The sequence below is a fragment of the Cibotium barometz genome, chromosome 46 (genome assembly GCF_041138505.1).
Source record: "Cibotium barometz isolate CiBa-2024 chromosome 46, ASM4113850v1, whole genome shotgun sequence".
In the NCBI taxonomy this organism is placed as follows: Eukaryota; Viridiplantae; Streptophyta; class Polypodiopsida; order Cyatheales; family Cibotiaceae; genus Cibotium; species Cibotium barometz.
The window spans coordinates 44,493,982-44,511,962 of NC_141091.1; the positions used below are offsets into that span (position 1 = coordinate 44,493,982).

Here is a 17,981-nt window from a genome sequence, read left to right on the forward strand (position 1 = left end):
TTTAGGGTTTACATAGGGTCAATTGTGGTTATTTTAGGTGCATTTTCATGGTATTTGAAAGCATATGTGTGTGGAATGTCATGGTATTTGCATGCATCATGATTGTCGATGTTGTCCATTGGTGTAAGCACATTGCACGGGAATGGTGACGATTAATATTATTTTGTACATAAAGAGGAGGTTGTATGTAAGTGGGTAGAGAGAAGAGAGAGATCGAGGGGAGAGAACGAGGGTTAGTATGATGAGTTTCGAGCTCAAGATTTGAGGATGGTTAGGTGGGAATGCAAGTTTGGAGACCTTAATGTGGTTACAAATGAAAAATTCCAAATTAAAAAAATGGAGGGGTGGGTAGTTTTAGCACCCGTTGGTATCCGCCAACCTTTTGAGAGAATAAAATAGAAGAGAGAGAGAGGAAGCGCTTCTTTCTCTGGCTGGCGTGAAGAAAACGAGGAGGAGGAGGAGGAGGTAAGCCTGCTTATTTGCTTGTTGATTAATGCGTGTGTGTGAATTCTGTACATAAAGAGAGAGAGAGAGAGGCATATGAGGGCTTGCGTAGGTGCAGGCAGAAGATGGCGGAGGCTCTGCGGTCGACAGCGGCGATGGCTAGCGATGGCGGGTGTTGAGAGCACCCGTGCCTTGAGCGCATGAGGCAGGCCTATGCACAGGGCCTGGGCTGCCAGCGCAACACAATAGGGCCGAACTCTTACGCATCACAAGGAAGAGCGTCGGCCGTTGCAGGTAGGCTCCTTGGCCAAGTCGGCCTGCACAACACAAAGAGGCCAAGCCCTTGCACGTGAGCGGGATGGTCATCTGCAGTTGAGTGTGCCTAGGCAAGGCCGTGTCGGGGTACAGGCTGGGAGTGCCTCATGGCACTTGCGCTACGCTGCTCGTGGCTTGATGGGTTGGCAGGAGGCCACGGTCATAAACGTATGAGGCTTGCGAGCTGCTTTAGCAATGGAGATCCTTCAACGATGTGCCTTGGAGAGGGGCTCGATGGAGTGAGCCTTGAGGTTTCGCTCGGCTGGAGGTGGCGCTGGAAAGCATGAGAGAATGGAGCGCCGGCAGGGCTATGTGCCGTGCGCCACAGAGTTGGTCGCCTAGTGGGCATAGGCCTGCACAAAGAGCACGTGGAGGGTAGTGGTGTGGTCGCCTTATGCGGCTAGACCGCCTAGCGTGCGGATACACTTGAGGTCTTTGGCCTTGCATGCAAGTAGGCCAAGCATGGTGCGCTTGGGGTTGTGCGCCATGCGCCAATGCTGGGACCACCAAAGGTGAGTGAGCCTCACAGGGCCGGCTCATTAGCATGAGGGTTGGTTGGCAGATTGCTAGCCTACGCAATGGAAAGCGAGGCCGGCTGTGCATGTGGCTTGGAGTAAGGCCATGCATGAGTCTTGGAGAGCAGGCAGGCACACACATAGGCAAGGTCCATAATAGCGGCCCTTGGCCAGGCCGCTAAGGGGATGCTCATGAAGAGAGCAAGCATACACCTAGGAAGGCCACCCATGGTAGACTGTGAGAGAGAGAAAGAAACGTGTGTGTGCATGTGGGAGGTTTCCATGCTCTCATGGTAAAATGAGAAGAGAGAAGGTGGGGAACCATAGCAAGTAGAGGAGACATTGTGTGTGGGTAGAAGAAGAAGGAAAGAAGAGAGAGGGCAATATGGCTACGCTATGTGTGTACATGCAAAATAGGAAAGAGAGAGAAAGAGATTTGATCACTTTGACATGGTGCATACTTAAAAGTAAAAGCATGAGATTGTGAGAGAATGTATTAGATTGTATGCATTATTCTTGTGTTTGTGTTTCAGGAGGAGAAAGAGAAAGAAAGAAGAAGAAGAAGAGAGTTCACGAGAATAATGAGTAGAGAGAGAGAATGATAGCCTCCAATTTTGACATCAAATAGGCTAAGAAGATGCAGCTTTTCTCAAATAAGAATGATGTTATCCCATGTTTATTTTGTATCCAAGCCTCGACATACACTTGTTGCTGTATGATTTGTACGCATGTCCAACTTTGTAAATGCTTGGCAATTTAGCGAGTCCGCACTTGTAAAGCCAAAGCATGGAAACTCTCTCTAGCTATTTTGTAAGGTTAAAAGTCATGGTCTATGTATGCACAAAAATGAAAGCTAAGCCTAAGGTTTCAAAAAGCTTATGTAACAAACTTTTCAAATTCAATAAAGAAAAAAAGAGAAAGGAGTCGTGTGATTTGGGAGGTTTGGGAAGTTGGAAGTTGGTTACAACCTCTCTCTACCTTTATCTACCAATCTCACGGTTCTTTTCAATCTCTCTCAATTGGCACAAACTCTTGCTTTCTTGTTTCCTCCATCTCTCTTGTGCTTCAACGCCATATCCATGGAGGAAGAGAGTGAAGAAGAAGATGGTGAGGATGATCTCCATGCTTATCTTTTGTGTGCCATAACCTAGGTCTACTTTCTTTTTGTGTGTGCATGGCTGTAGCTTCCTAGAGAGAGAGAGAGACAGTGTGTGTGTGCCATTCTTGAGTGTATTTGAGTGTTTCTTGCAGTTTTTATGGCAATGGGCTGAGCCCAGTGCATATATTTTGCATGCTTGAGCCGGGGATTTGCTGTCTGTTTGTGTGCTTGGAAGGCTATTTCATTGGGTGCGTTCGCCGGGAGGGGCTAGCCATGGAACTTGCAAGAAGCAGCTTCAAATGAGGAGGGAGGCGGCCTTGAAGGAAAGAAAGGAGCAAGTTGGACATGAAATTAGGGTTTCAGACTCTGCCTGTTGGAGACAAGAATGGTGTTTGAACAGCCTTAGTGTTTCAATTTTTTGAAGAGGTTGCTGAGATCAAAAGCTTGATGGCACAGATCAGGAAGAATCTGCAGAAGCTACAGGGAGCTCATGAGGAGTCGAAGTAGTCTGTTACAACAGCAGCGGCTATGAAAGCCTTAAAGCAGCGCATGGAGGCTGATGTAGATGAAGTAAGCATTATGGCAAAGAACATCAAGGAAAAACTGGAGGCACTTGATAGTGCAAATCTCACAAACAGAAAAAAACCCGGTTCTGGAGAGGGTACAAGCATTGACCGCATTCGTATGTCAATGACAGCAACATTGAAGAAAAAGCTGAAGGAGCTAATGGCTGAATTTCAAACATTAAGGCAGAAGATCCAGGATGAGTATAGAGAGGTGGTTGAAAGGCGTGCTTTTATAGTCACTGGGAAGAAGCTTGATGAAGAGACCATAGACCGCTTTGATAGAAACAAGGGACAGTGAGCAGATTTTTCATAAGGCTATCCAAGAGCAAGGACGTGGGCAGATACTAGATACATTGGCAGAGATCGAGGAGCGGCATGATGCTGTAAAAGACATTGAGAAAAAGCTTCTTGATTTACATCAGATTTTGTTGGATATGGCTGTGTTGGTGGAGGCACAAGGTGAGATGCTGGACAACATTGAAACAGAGGTCACAAATGCCGTGGAACACGTGTAGGCTGGAACGGCAGCTCTGCAGCGGGACAAATTTACTTTCTTTCTTTAATAAGCATTAATTGAAACTCCTATGAAGAGCCGGAGATTTTTGGCACAGCAAGGGTATGTAGATGTGGGTGGCAGATTTTTATGCAGATTTTGAGTGAGGGAGAGCTATGAAACTATGATCTTTTGATGGGGATTATTTTGGTGTTTGAAGTTAGGAGTTATTATTATTTCCATAGGATGTTTGTGGGTTTTTTGTGGGGGATGTGTTGATGATTTTTTCACCTCATTCTATGTTTGATTGAGTATGGAGTAAGTGTAGGAGAGTAAGTTAGGAGTTTGAGGAGGTGTGATGAAGTTTGTGGAGTTTTTGAAGGAGTGATTTAGTATGTGAAAAGGGAGAAACTTCATTGATATTTTGTTCGCGGGAGCTCACAAGCTAAGTGTGGGAGGAATGATAGCCTCCAATTTTGACATCAAATAGGCTAAGAAGATGCAGCTTTTCTCAAATAAGAATGATGTTATCCCATGTTTATTTTGTATCCAAGCCTCGACATACACTTGTTGCCGTATGATTTGTACGCATGTCCAACTTTGTAAATGCTTGGCAATTTAGCGGGTCCGCACTTGTAAAGCCAAAGCATGGAAACTCTCTCTCTAGCTATTTTGTAAGGTTAAAAGTCATGGTCTATGTATGCACAAAAATGAAAGCTAAGCCTAAGGTTTCAAAAAGCTTATGTAACAAACTTTTCAAATTCAATAAAGAAAGAAAGAGAAAGGAGTCGTGTGATTTGGGAGGTTTGGGAAGTTGGAAGTTGGTTACAACCTCTCTCTACCTTTATCTACCAATCTCACGGTTCTTTTCAATCTCTCTCAATTGGCACAAACTCTTGCTTTCTTGTTTCCTCCATCTCTCTTGTGCTTCAACGCCATATCCATGGAGGAAGAGAGTGAAGAAGAAGATGGTGAGGATGATCTCCATGCTTATCTTTTGTGTGCCATAACCTAGGTCTACTTTCTTTTCGTGTGTGCATGGCTGTAGCTTCCTAGAGAGAGAGAGAGAGACAGTGTGTGTGTGCCATTCTTGAGTGTATTTGAGTGTTTCTTACAGTTTTTATGGCAATGGGCTGAGCCCTGTGCATATATTTTGCATGCTTGAGTCCGAGATTTGCTGTCTGTTTGTGTGTTGGGAAGGCTATTTCATTTGGTGCGTTCGCCGGGAGGGGCTAGCCATGGAACTTGCAAGAAGCAGTTTCAAATGAGGAGGGAGGTGGCCTTGAAGGAAAGAAAGGAGCAAGTTGGACATGAAATTAGGGTTTCAGACTCTGCCTCTTGGAGACAAGAACGGTGCACAATCATTGGACGGTGCATACGGAAAAGAAAGCTTAAAAACGTCAAGAACTTGAGGCTCGGTATTTGGGGCAAACTGAAGAAGAGAATCCAAGCCATAAGGTAAGATTGCACTGAATGCATTCCCATTCACATGTCTTTTGTGTTAGCAATTAATATTATTTTATTTGCTGGGCTTCTTTGGGGTTTACATGTTCTTTATGTTAGTAATGAGTAGTGCTGTATTTGTAGGGTTGTCATACATATCCTAAGACAAAGAGAATATTAATCCCAATCTCAATCCAGCAAAGCAACTAAAACCATTCGTGGACATCAAGAATGGTAAGAGAAATGATAAAAGAGAAGAAGTTCAAGGTGGTTCAACGAGATATAGTGGATGAATTTGTAACCAACAATACAGTTTCAGCCCTGTGCGATATTCAATACGCCATGGATTCAAGTGGAGTGAGTCATAAGGGTTATAGTGCCATCTAGAATTCAGTGTCATCCCTCCTTGAGGCCAAAGGCATTAAAGAAAAGCTACTTCCAACACCTACAAAAGTTTGGAGACATAGGGAGGAATTAAACACAGAATAACTTCACTATGTTAGTCACTCATACCACATTGTAGGAGAGTTTAAGGGAGAAGGTGGCAGCATATTCTACAATGAACACAACAATATTTTCATAGAATTGGAGCTCTTGAAAAAGAGAATGGTGGAGTTCTATGATATTACATTTGAGGAGGTAAGAGGTGTACTTCAGTTTGTCATCAAACTTGATGAGTGCGAGATTATCAAGGAGAAAAAGACGAAAAGGGTCACAATAACACTTATGAATAGGGCTCTTTGTAATTGCAGTAGGGATGATCCAAAGTATTTTAGCGTGCAATCCGAGATGAACATCTAGTGGCTAGCTTCATTTGAGGTCAAGAAAGAGGACCATGAATCCTTGTTTTGGGTATTTCATCAGACACATATCCCTAATCTCATCAAAGAACAGATGAATGCAAACACGATGCTCCATGTAGAGAAAAGGGAAGAATTTCAACTCCAATGGCATCTTGCGGGTGATTTGAAGACTCTCAAGTGCTTATTTAATTGCAGCAAAGGGGCCAATGCAAAGTCTCCATACCTTTACTGCATGGACTCCGCAAGGGTGATGGACTCTAAGTGATGGAGACGACCACCTAACATACAAATTTTGGATGAGAACTTTAAACGAGTGTTTGAGATTCCTCTTTTCAATGTTGTATCATAGAGAAACTGGTATATCTCTACATTGGTTTTGCTTGGAAGATCAAGAATGTAGCAGAGAGGAAAGAAGCCATCAGTGCATTGGAGAAGGTGCTATAAGAAATTGGACTACATGGAGGTAATGTCCAGATTCTGAAGGACACTAAAAGTCATCAAATGAAAAGGAAATTCCAATGAAGCCCTCCACCATTGGAGGTGTTAAGGCAAGAAGATTTCTTTCCAAGCCAATGAATAATCAGCAACACAAACTTACAAAGTTAGGAAAGCAATATACAACAACCTACACAAGTCGAATCAAATACCAATAGTGGAAAAAGCTTCATAATGCAGTGAAAGACCATGAAGGTGCTTGAAGGAATGCCAAAGCAAATGTTTGGCATTCAATTGATACTCTATTCCAAATGTGTGAGAAAGTCAACTACTCCCAGAAAGACAAAAAGAGCTTTCAAGACAACTTGTAACAAGCATTCAAAAAAGCATTCAGAGCTGCTTGGGCTGACACCAACATTACACACTATATGGTATGTTTCTAGCATACTCTTGTATCCTAGCCATCGATACTGTATGTTTTCTTATGCATCATATTCTCTACAACCACATGCCTTACTTTATCAACAATCCTAGCATTTGCAACACACAAGAGCTTGATAAATCACACTATATGGCCCAAAATGCATATTTCAGGCACACACAACATGGTGGTGGAAAAAGTAAGGCAAACAGCCTACAAGAAGTGTTCCAATGGTTCTATAGAAGGATACTACAACAACTACATAAAAAAGAAACCTTGAGGTCATCCAAACTGATGCAGACACTCAGACATATGGAAAGGAAGAGATTGAAGCGTTCCGAAGCATTTAAAAACTCAGATGCCATAGAAGCACAAAACAAATGGAGAGAACAAAAGATTTTTATTAATCATCGTTGGACAGATAGATGTAACACATAAGTCTTTTACAATGTATATTTCCATTCTAATGACTGGCAATTTTCGTGAATCTAGCTTTCGTTTATACCTTAGAAAACGGTGTTTACCATACTCTTCTAGTTCCTCTGGGTTCTCTATGCCTAGAGACAATGCTACTGTAGCATATGTATGAAAGTAACCCCTTCGGTTGCCGGCATAACCATGGTAGCATCCAAAAATTTCTAAGGCAATAGACTTCTCTATCAAAATAATCTTCTCATAACTCTTAGGAATAATCATTGCACCTAGGAACAAGGACAATGGCTGATTAGTAGATCATGGTGGTGAGAACAAAGGCCAGTGAAGGAGATAGGGTAAGGGGCCTAGATTGGTAGCAAAGGCTGCCTCTCAGAAGAAGCGAAGGGAAGGAAAACCTATTCATATTCTGAAGCAGGCCAGAACAAGGAGATTCTCATAGAACTTCTACATTCTGAAGGAGATAAGGAAGGCACAGAATTGCGTGGAGTTATGTGTTCCCAAGCTCCCGTTCCAGAGCGGGTGTGTAGGTCTATATGTGAGAATTGAATCCTATCTGTAAGGTGGAATAGGACAGCCTTGCTCTCTATCTCTAGGAGGCTGCTGATTGAAGACGTTCTCATAGAGTACTTCAATGACCTATGTTTTGTGTAGGCAAGTATCAACCCCCGTTGCCTTCACCATGGAAGGCCATCGGAATGGTGATTTTTCAATTGATTACCATGCTGCCACATTTATATCGGTTGGTTGCCCCACTTGTACCTGTTGTTTGCACCAATTAAGAGTACATTAAAAAGGGATGATCTTCTCTCCCGAGATCTGAATTGAAATCTTGGTCAAGTACTTGTTTCTATATTTTTCAAATTCAGATAAAATTAAAATTAAATGTTATTTTTACAAGTTTTGTGTAGGCAAGCATCACCCCCAGTTGCCTTCACCATGGAAGGCCAACCCGGGACAAGCTGCTAGCAAACGATGATGTAGATTTGTTAATAGGGGCCAAGCTAGTGGGGCAGTCTGGGGCAGGCAACAAGAAGAGCGGCTCTAAGCACTCCTCAAGGCTCCCCCTGTGTTGCTCAATGGGCTTGGGGCACAATGCAACACAAACATAAGAACCCCAAAACCACACACTTAACAAGAAAAGGGACACCACCTAGTTATGTGTGTGAACTAGGACACCAAAGATCTTTCCTTATAGCCAATCAATACAAGCTAACCATATACATCAATCAAAAGGCACACACACCCTCAACAAACACTCATAACATATGATATTGTGTGTGGAGGAGACTAGCATAACACAAATAGATGCACACCAAACTTGGAGACAATAGAAGAACTTAGAGAGACAATATAAGCTTGATTTTGTTGTCGGTATACACATGGTCTTAAGGTTACGCGAGCCCTCTCACCATACAACCCTCTTACCATGGATTGAAAGGCAACAAATCAAAAACAAGCCCTCAAGCCGCCAAGCATAAAATCACACCACAAAATACAAGGATCGAATTTACCTTAAATCAAACATCGGACCGCTTTGCTAAATCAACTTTGGAGATGTCAGAGTCCAAGATTTTGTACACAATTGCACCCAAACTACTAATCTTATTTGCAGAGGTTAATATGATCGTCATGTTGGATTTTTATGTATTTTTTGAGATTGGGAAAATAATTTAGTAATATGGGAGTGGTACGGAGAGAAATGGAGATGAGGTATGGGTGTAGAGTAGATATGAGAGCAAATGGAGATGGAAGGAGAGGGCAAAGGTGAAGAGGGTGAGAGAGGACATAAAGTTTGCAGGTTTGATGGAGTGAGAAAGGAATGAGTAAGTGTGTAGGTGATAAATGTGTAAGGGAGGTGAGAAGAGACTAGGTGTACCTTGTCGAAAAGTGGGCAGACTGGGGTCCAATAAAAAATTCATATCTCACCGCCATTAGCTCCAAAAGTTCTCAAAAAATGCGAGAATATTCCTGAGCTCAGGAGCTAACTTTTGTCTCTCTTTATGACCAGTCCAAATTCGGAGTGGAAGTGGGCGCAAAAATTTCAACAGAATCATGTATTTTGTGAATTTTTAAAATCTTTGTGTGGGTCCCCATGGGTGGAATTTCTTGATAGCTCTAAGAGTGAGCCCCCAATACATCATATCCTGACCTTAGAGACTCAAGTGTATGTGGACACTTGCATGGAGGAGATTTTTTCCACTTTATAGAAGGATTTACATAATAAGAAAAAAACACGCTAGTACTTTAACTAGTCAACATATCATGCTAATATGGTTATTATGATAGGAAAATAAAATAAACAAAAAGATCTAATTGTGAATAAAAATACTAAAATAAAATATACAAAAATAATTGATATATGAAAAAAAATACTATACTATGGAAGTCAAGGAGGGAGACCCTCATTATTTTAGGGTAGATGAGAGAATAAAAGATGAAATAGTCTAAGGGAAAAAGTGATTTAGGTAGTAGATTATTTATTTATTTATTTTTTTAGGCTTTCTACACGGTGTGGGTAGAAATGTGAGGGCATAGGATTTACTTATGCATGGTGAAGTTGAAGCATATGTATAATGATAGTCCAAAAGTATTATGAAAAATAAAAAATAAAAAAATATACTTAGGTTTTGTAATATACACACCTAAGAAGTATTTACATAATTAGAGAAAATAGAGACCCCCATATTTAGGCCCTTATATGAAATGAAATATTTACACAAAATGGGCCATAATAATTTTATTTATTTTTGATAAGTAGCTAGCAAAAACTTTTTTTTAATAATATAAAAATATATAGAAGATATGGGTAAAGTCCCTAATGCACACACGCCTATTTACAGTGAAAAGGTATTTATGACAAAGAGTTTATGTGATTTTCCTTGGCCGAGGTAGCTCCCTATGGTAATGTGGATAGTCGAAAAAACGGCTATCATTTAGCCCTCCACCTAGATGATGGTATATTCATGTACCATCATAAAGTAGGCCTTCTAAAGAAAGTGGTGTAATGTAGTTCTCTTGTCCATCTTTCTTATGTTCCTCGTGTTTTGCACCACAGACATCACTCAAACAACTGAACTTACATGCCCTTTTATCTCCTTTTAGTGGTTGCTTTTGTAAGTCTGTCGATAGAATGCGACTCAAGTATGGCTTGAGTCTGTAGCCATTAGCCTTCTTAGAATGTTCTTTGCCATCTAAATCCATGAGCTGATAATAGCTAGAGTTGAAAACCTTCTTGACAATGTATGGTCCCTGCCATCTAGTTTCAAACTTGGCATCAAACCGGTTATCAAGTCGATTGTCATACCTTAGCACAAGATCTTCTTCTTTGATGCCCTTATCTTTTAAAGTTGCATTGAACTTCTCCGCTGCTTGCATGGCTTTTCTTCTATAACACTCGTATGCAGCTTCTCTTTTCCACTCTAGCTCAACTAAAGTGAGAAGTCGATCCACCCATGCATCTTGATCTCCTAGTCCACCTTTTCCATGTAGCCGCATTGTTGGAATGTTGAGCTGAATAGGCTGCAATGCTTCTTGACCATAAACCAAGTGAAAGGGCGTAAACCCCGTTGCTTCTCGGTAGGTAGTCCGGTATGCCCATAGTGCTCCATCAAGGAACTCCTCCCAAAGCTTTGCCTTGTTCTTCACCATCTTCCTTATGATTCCTGCAATGACACCATTAGCCTTCTCTACTAACCCATTTGATTGGGGATAGTAGGGTGTGCTATGACGATGTGAAATATGAAGCTCTTCACAAACTTTGGTGAGAAAACCTTTTCTAAAACCTGGACCATTGTCAGAAACAATCTCCAAGGGTGTTCCAAATATGCAACATATATAAGTGTAAACAAATTGGCTTACAGTCTTTTCATTCACCCTTGCCACACCCACCCACCTAGTCATGTAGTCTATGGCCACTAAGATGTACAATTTTCCATTTTTAGTTCTAGGTAGTGGACCCATAGCATCAATGCCCCATTTTTCAAATGGACCACTCAATGACTAATTGGCGTGGACCATGTAGCAACCTCTTATTACCATTGACTTGGCAGTTATGATAGCTCCTACACCAATGTTGGACATCCACATGTAAGCTTGGCCACATACCCAGCAAGCAAAATCTTTTTCACAGTTAGTTCTTGAGCAAAATGGCCACCACATGCTTCTTCATGCAAACCTTCTAAAATGGCTGGAATCTCCTTGGTTGTTGGTACTCTTCTGCACACTTGATCTTTTCCTTTTTGGTAGAGGGCACCTTCTAAGAATAAGAAAGAACTTGCCCTCTTCATGAGCCTCTTCTTTTGTGGCCTTGTGAAGTCTTGTGGGAATTCACCTTCCAAGATGTAGCTCACTATGGGAGCCAGTGTCTCCATTCTTTGGTACCGTGGTTGGTTAATAGCCGCTGCAGCCCAAGACTACTTGTTTTTCCTTCTTAACACATGCAACAGCTTGTTGTGCAAGTAGATCAGCATCCTCATTTTGTTTCCTAGGAATATGATACAATTTTACCTCCTCAAATTGATTAAACAACCTACGGATAGCATGAAACTTTTGCCTTAATCTTTCATTCTTGCATGCCCAAATGCCTAAAATTTGCCTTACAATAAGAAGTGCATCCCCTTTTACGAGGAGATGTTGTATCCCTTGATTGATGCACACCTTCAAGAAGCCATGAAGTAGTATGTCGTACTCTGCTTGTTGCTAGTAGAACTTGGCAAGTTGTCCTTCTCCTTCATAACCACCTCTCCACTTGGGTTGAGCAGCACTCCCCCTGCTTTACTTGTGGCTTTTCTAAAATCTCCATCAAAGAACAAGGTGAATGCATTAGGTATAGTTTTGGGTGGTGGCAATGGTAGGGTCTTTACTTCAGGCACCTTAATCTCCTTTTCATGCACTCTATAAGTGAGAATCCCTGCCAATTGTGCATGCACACTATCTTCTACCTTGAAAGAGTATTGGAATTCTTGCAATTCCATCGTAAGGTTCCTCCCTTCCAAAAATAGGGGAAACACTTAAGATAGTCCACTAAGTCTTATCTTAGAGAAAATTTCCTACTCATCGACACCTTGACCATATAGAGATTCAAGGATACGATTCATAGGTAAGACCTAGTTCTATCCCAGAGCAAGAGGGAACGTGGTCTTCTAAAAATCAAATCACCCATAGGGTAATTGATCATAGACTGGGCAACTACAAGACTTGATTTCTAGAGGCAATGCTTTTTTCCTCATCCATGCAAGGCACAACTGCCACTGGCCTAGTCTTCTAGAATAGAGTTACCCAAGAACCTATTTATCTAGCATAGGGCTTTCACTTAATCTATTGGAAAGCTACCCGACTAATCGGGTCCACCCATCCGTAGGATGGTGTCGTTGGGGCATTCCATCCTCCCACTTTCCACCCTACTCACATATTAATTTATTTTCTAATTAATCCTACCACACTGTTTGACATAAATAAGCATGTTCCTTAATTCAGGCCCTTTTCACAAGGTTTGTTAAAACAGCCTTTTTACACAATACAATAATGCCAAAGATAAGATTTATAAAAAAAGTTTATACATGAATCAATTCCATACAAGCCAAACCGGCTCTCTTATTCTTTTCCTTTATACCGCCGATGATCTAGAATTCGGCCTTCCAGCCTCTACATGCTGGGCAAAACCCTACGAGACCATACACCTCATCGTCGGTCTCCCTGGCGATGAGAACTCAAGCCGGCATGTCGCCCTCTCAGGCTCCATCGCTCGATCCTCCCACCCCTCACAGAGGGATGTCTGCGCACTAGGGTGGGCAAATTCACCGCACTAGCCTGGGCCCTCAGAACTAGGCAGCATCACAATCACTCGCCTCAATCGGCAAACCTCATTCTCCCAATGGTATGAGGGATACCATGGGCCAACTCTGGGCCTTACTAACATCTCCGCTGTCCGGCTACACAAGCACAAGAACGGGGCAATGTCAAGGCAAGGAGAAGTTATACTCGTGCCTTAATTTAACCAAGATAACAATCCATTTACTCACTAAACCATAGGACTAGGATCCACATCGCCTTCTTTAAAAAAACAATCCTTTTCACAAAGATTTTAGCATTTCAACTTAAGATTGTGATAAGACATTCTTTATTAAGGCATATGCTATTGCTTAAAAGAATACAAACTTTAAATAGTAAATCAATCAAATAGATCACTATTAACAATTAATAGAGAAGCCGGGGCCATATCTCAACCCCTAAGAATGATATATAATTGAAACACAAAATATGTATATACCTTATAGAAATTTGTCGTTTATCGTTGCCTTTGCTCGTTAACAAGAGCTTTAGAACTTGACATAAGAGAATGGAGTCTTCTAATACCTTGTCTTACGATTGAAATCATCTAATTATCCTCAAGCTTTATCTCCTCTTACTCGTACTATGACTCTTCTCTCTTTCTAAGGTCTATGGCAAAATAGCCTTCTCTTACAGGACTACGGCATACTATTCTTTCTCTAAAAGAAAAGCTATGGAGTTTTTGGTCTCTGCTCCCGAAAGACCATAGCAATCTAAGCTTCTTTTCTAAGATATTAGATAAGAATGAAGGGATATATACATCTCAATCTCTAGGATTACCTTGAGGCTACTTGCTGCCTTCTCACAGTTTTCTCTATGTAGAGACCCTGACAGAAACAGCAAATTGTTTCGGCCATAACTCTCTAATAAAAACCTCAGAATATGGTCATATAGCCAGTCAAAAGAACGGGAAGACATCTGGTCTACAAGAGCCAGTCAAAAGAACGGGAAGACATCTGGTCTACAAGAGCCATCGCGGGCAGAATAGGCAAAAACATTTATATATAGCCACAAACGCGCCATCTTTAGAAACTCGTTGTTTTTCCATATTTTTAGTATGCATGGACTCTAAATGTGTAGAAGTACTCTAAATATGACCTCTTATCACCTAAATTCGACATTCTATTTTTGGGGATACTTATCTCTTAATAGAACTATTCTTATGCTCTTATTTCTTTTAGGATTTTTGGAGCTAATATTTTTATTCCAACACTTTCCTAATGTTTCTAGCCTTGTTGTCACTCTTCTCTAATTACACTCTCTTTCCTTATTGAATTCTATATTAAAAGAGACACATACATACATGGCTTGGGAGGGAACTTACATCCATAACCCACTTTGTGATTCTAGCGCCGAGAGTCATTTGAGACGACACCCAAGGAAACAAATTTTCTCCAATGAGAATTACAAAAGGTTTTGGTAACAAGTAGGATCTAAATTTTCTCACTGCAAAGATGAGAGCAAGCATCATGAGTTTTGCTTCCGTGTAGCCTTTCTCCAAGACATTCATGACCCTACTAACAAAGTAGATGGGCCGCATCCTAGTACTGTGGGGATCTTGCTGCAACAAAACTGTACCCACTATTTCCTTTCCAACACTAGAGCTAACGAAGAAAGTGTACTCCCAACAAGGAGGCATGAGTGTTGGTAGCTTTGATAAAATGACTTTAATGTTACAAAAGTACTCCTCAAGCTCATTATGCAAACTCTACTTGTTCAGTCAATTTTTACAAGGGGTGAAGTAACTCTGAGGCTAAGTGAATGAAGTGTGACATGTACTTCACCTTTTAAATGAATGAGATGGCCTCCTTGAGACTCTTTGGAGATGGTAGATCGATAAAACCCTTTGCCTTTGTAGGATCCACCTCAATGCATTTGGAAGAAACCTTATGACCAAGCAAGATTACTTCATGCTCACCGATATGACATTTGTCGGGATTGAGTTGGCCCCCCATGTCGTAGAGTTTCTTCAAGCCTTCTTCCACCCTCTGCACATGCAATGACTTAGAGCTATAGATGCAAAAATCATCTATGAACACTCTAATGAATTTCCCAAAGAATGCTTAAAACACCATGTTCATGAAACATTGAAATGTTGCTGAAGCATTGGTCAAACCAAATGGCATGACTCTGAAAGCATAACAACCCCAAGGAGTGATGAAAGTTATTTTCAGTTGATCCTCCAATGCAATCCCAATTTGAAAGTAACCAGAGTAGCCATCACAAATCGTATACTTCTCATGACCTGCTACCTCATTTAGGATCTCATCTTGAAATGGGAGAGCAAAGTGGTCCCTTTTTGTCGCCTCGTTGAGTGGATGATAGTCCACGCACACCCTCCATTTGCCGTTCCTCTTGGGAGTGACCACGACGGGAGAGACCCATTCTAAATTTTCTACAAGATATATGAACCCCGCTGCTAGAAGCTTCCTCACCTCTTTGAGTAGTGCTTGCTCCTTGATGACTCCTAGTCTTCGTAGCTTTTGTGCCTTAGGTTTAGCTTCTAGCTTTAGCTCGATCTTGTGTTGAATGGCCTCTACACCACGCACATTTGTGTAATCTTTAGCAAAAAACTTAGGAAATCCTTAGTACACATTTAAACTCCTCTCCTTCCTTCGATGTAAGCTTTTTTGAGAGCATAGCATCAAACATTTCTTCATCATGCACAATTTGGTCTTCTTGAGAGCCTACCTCCTCCAAACCTTGATAGGGTGTCTCTTTGTCTTTTTTGAGAGCATAGCATCAAACATTTCTTCATCATGCACAATTTGGTCTTCTTGAGAGCCTACCTCCTCCAAACCTTGATAGGGTGTCTCTTTGTCTTTTGCTCTGAATCTTACCCCCATGACTTCAATGGAAGACTCCTCTTCCGTAGTGCTACTGCTGCTTTCTTCCTCTGAGGTGTCATCGGTCCAATCCTCCTTTGTTTCACCTTCAGAAAATTCTTCATTTATCTCCTCTCGTCGTTGCTCCTTCATGTCAAAGATAATCTTCTTACGATTTTCATTCCTGCAAATTAACTTTCCATTTTCCCAATCCTGCAAAGCTTGCATTCTCATTAGCCATGGTCTACCTAGGATAAATGGATAACCACTTCCCTTGGTAGACATAACATAAAAATCAACAACCTTCTTAATGCCAAAAACTTCCACAGAAACATTCTTACAAATCCCAAGACACTTTGCTTTGCTATTGTTTGCCATTTTCACGTTAATTTCAGGTGTTTCATGAATATGCATGCCTAGTCTTTGCATAAGGTCCTCTGTCATGATGCAAATTTGTGCACCCCCATCTACTAGACCCTTCTTAACTAGCCTTCCCTTGATGTAGCAATCAAATATAGGTGTAATGTCCTCATCCATCTCGGCTTGTGAAATTTTTACAACAGGCACATTCTCTTTTGTTTTTTTCCTAGTGCTCACGGCCTTTGTTAATTCTCTCCTAGCTTGTAGACATAAGGCTAGAAATTGAGGCCATGAGATATCAGGACCCTTACCTCTCATGTCTTCCAAAAGGTTGTATGGAGCCATACCATGTCCAAGGGGAAAATCTTGGAGAGGTTTATACGATGTCATCTCCTCTTGACTTCCTTGTTTTCCTTCACTTTCTTTCTTCATCCATGGTCACTTTGTGATGCCACACCCTCCTTTTCCTTCTCTTTTCCACGCCCTTGTTTGATACCATTTGCTTCAATGTCTACCTCCTTGGCCTTTGTTACCTCCACCACATAGCATAAAGTTTAGTAATATCCCTATGATTAGAACAACCATTAATTGGATCAATATCCAATTATGGACTTGATTCTTAATTTTTCCATAAATTAAATAGCATAAAAGCATTAAAAAGTTGCTTATTTGGCCTCTAATTTGACAAGCATAGAAATTACTTTTAGATTAGAGAATTGCTTCATGAGAAGCTTCATTTGAATATAGATTAGGTTATAGGAATGACCATTCTTTGGGGGAGAGAGAGAAATGTTTAAAAACATTATAATTTATGCATAAATGGAAATTTATGTGTTTTATCACTACAATTCATTAAAGAACTTCAATTGTAATCAAAAGCCATTCAATTGAATGCTTCTTAAGCTTGAGAGGGATTGAGAAGAGAGAAACATTTGGAGATTAGAGAAAAAAGACCATAAGCCACATTTTACCTCCTAGATTGCTTGATTCTTTGATCAAAGTAGAGGCCCCCAACCAATCAATTGGTTTGGTATGTTGAGATGAAGTCTCCAAGGAAGATTGAAGAGAGAGAGAGAGAGAGAGAGAAGCTCCAGTCTCTTCAATTTGTAGAGAGTTTTTAGAGGATAATAGAAAATAAGCTTATCTTAGAGTAATACTGACATAGTTTAGTTCACACATGAGAATACAAACGAATGAGAGTCTATTTATAGGTGAGGAGGCCACTAATTGAGTCCAAATGAGTTCTAGAATTTTTCAACTTCAGTTTGGCTCCCTTTTTGATTTGGTTTGATCTAGGAGAGAGGAGAGATAAAAATATCCTATTATTTTTGAGTTTAAAACTCATCCACACATGTGAAATAGGCACCTCCTTGAAGGGCCCCCTTCTCTTTACCAATGTGTCAAAAATGAATGATTACTCCAAAATATCTTATTTTTTTTATTAATACTTCACAATTTTTAACTAATAAATCTAGTACTTAGTCAACTCTTCATCTTATGTGAGAATTTACTCATTTTTAGGTATTTTCTTTTATTCTTTGGATTTATCTTATCCCAACACTTGGATTAATCTTATTGGTCCATAGGAACCTTAATCCAAAATTTTCAGAAAATCTTAACCCTTAGGCTAAGGTCTTCTAAATCATTTTTAATTAATTCCAATTCCACCTTAGAAAATCTATTTTGATTTTCTATTTCAAGGAAATATTTTTTTGATATTTGTAGAATTCATTTATCCAAAAACATCCCAATATTGATTTACCACTCTCTAGAAATTTTTATCTCACCAGGCCAAACAAGGAAAAATAATATTTTTATCTCACTAGGCCAAACAAGGAAAAATAATATTTTCTTGTATTCAGAAACATAGAATGATTACAAGGGATTGAAGTAGAGGCTTATTTGTTATTCAAGGCGGTTGAGGAGGATTCTTACATCCTCAACCACTTGAAAAATGCGAGATGTCCTCATCTCGCAAAGTGGGGGTAATCCTTCGCC

General features: G+C 40.6%; 1 pseudogene; it reads left to right on the forward strand.

Annotated features, from left to right (window-relative positions):
• The first annotated feature begins 644 nt into the window (after positions 1 to 644).
• LOC147612264 (putative syntaxin-131) lies at positions 645 to 3,454 on the forward strand (annotated as a pseudogene).
• Positions 3,455 to 17,981: the final 14,527 nt, after the last annotated feature.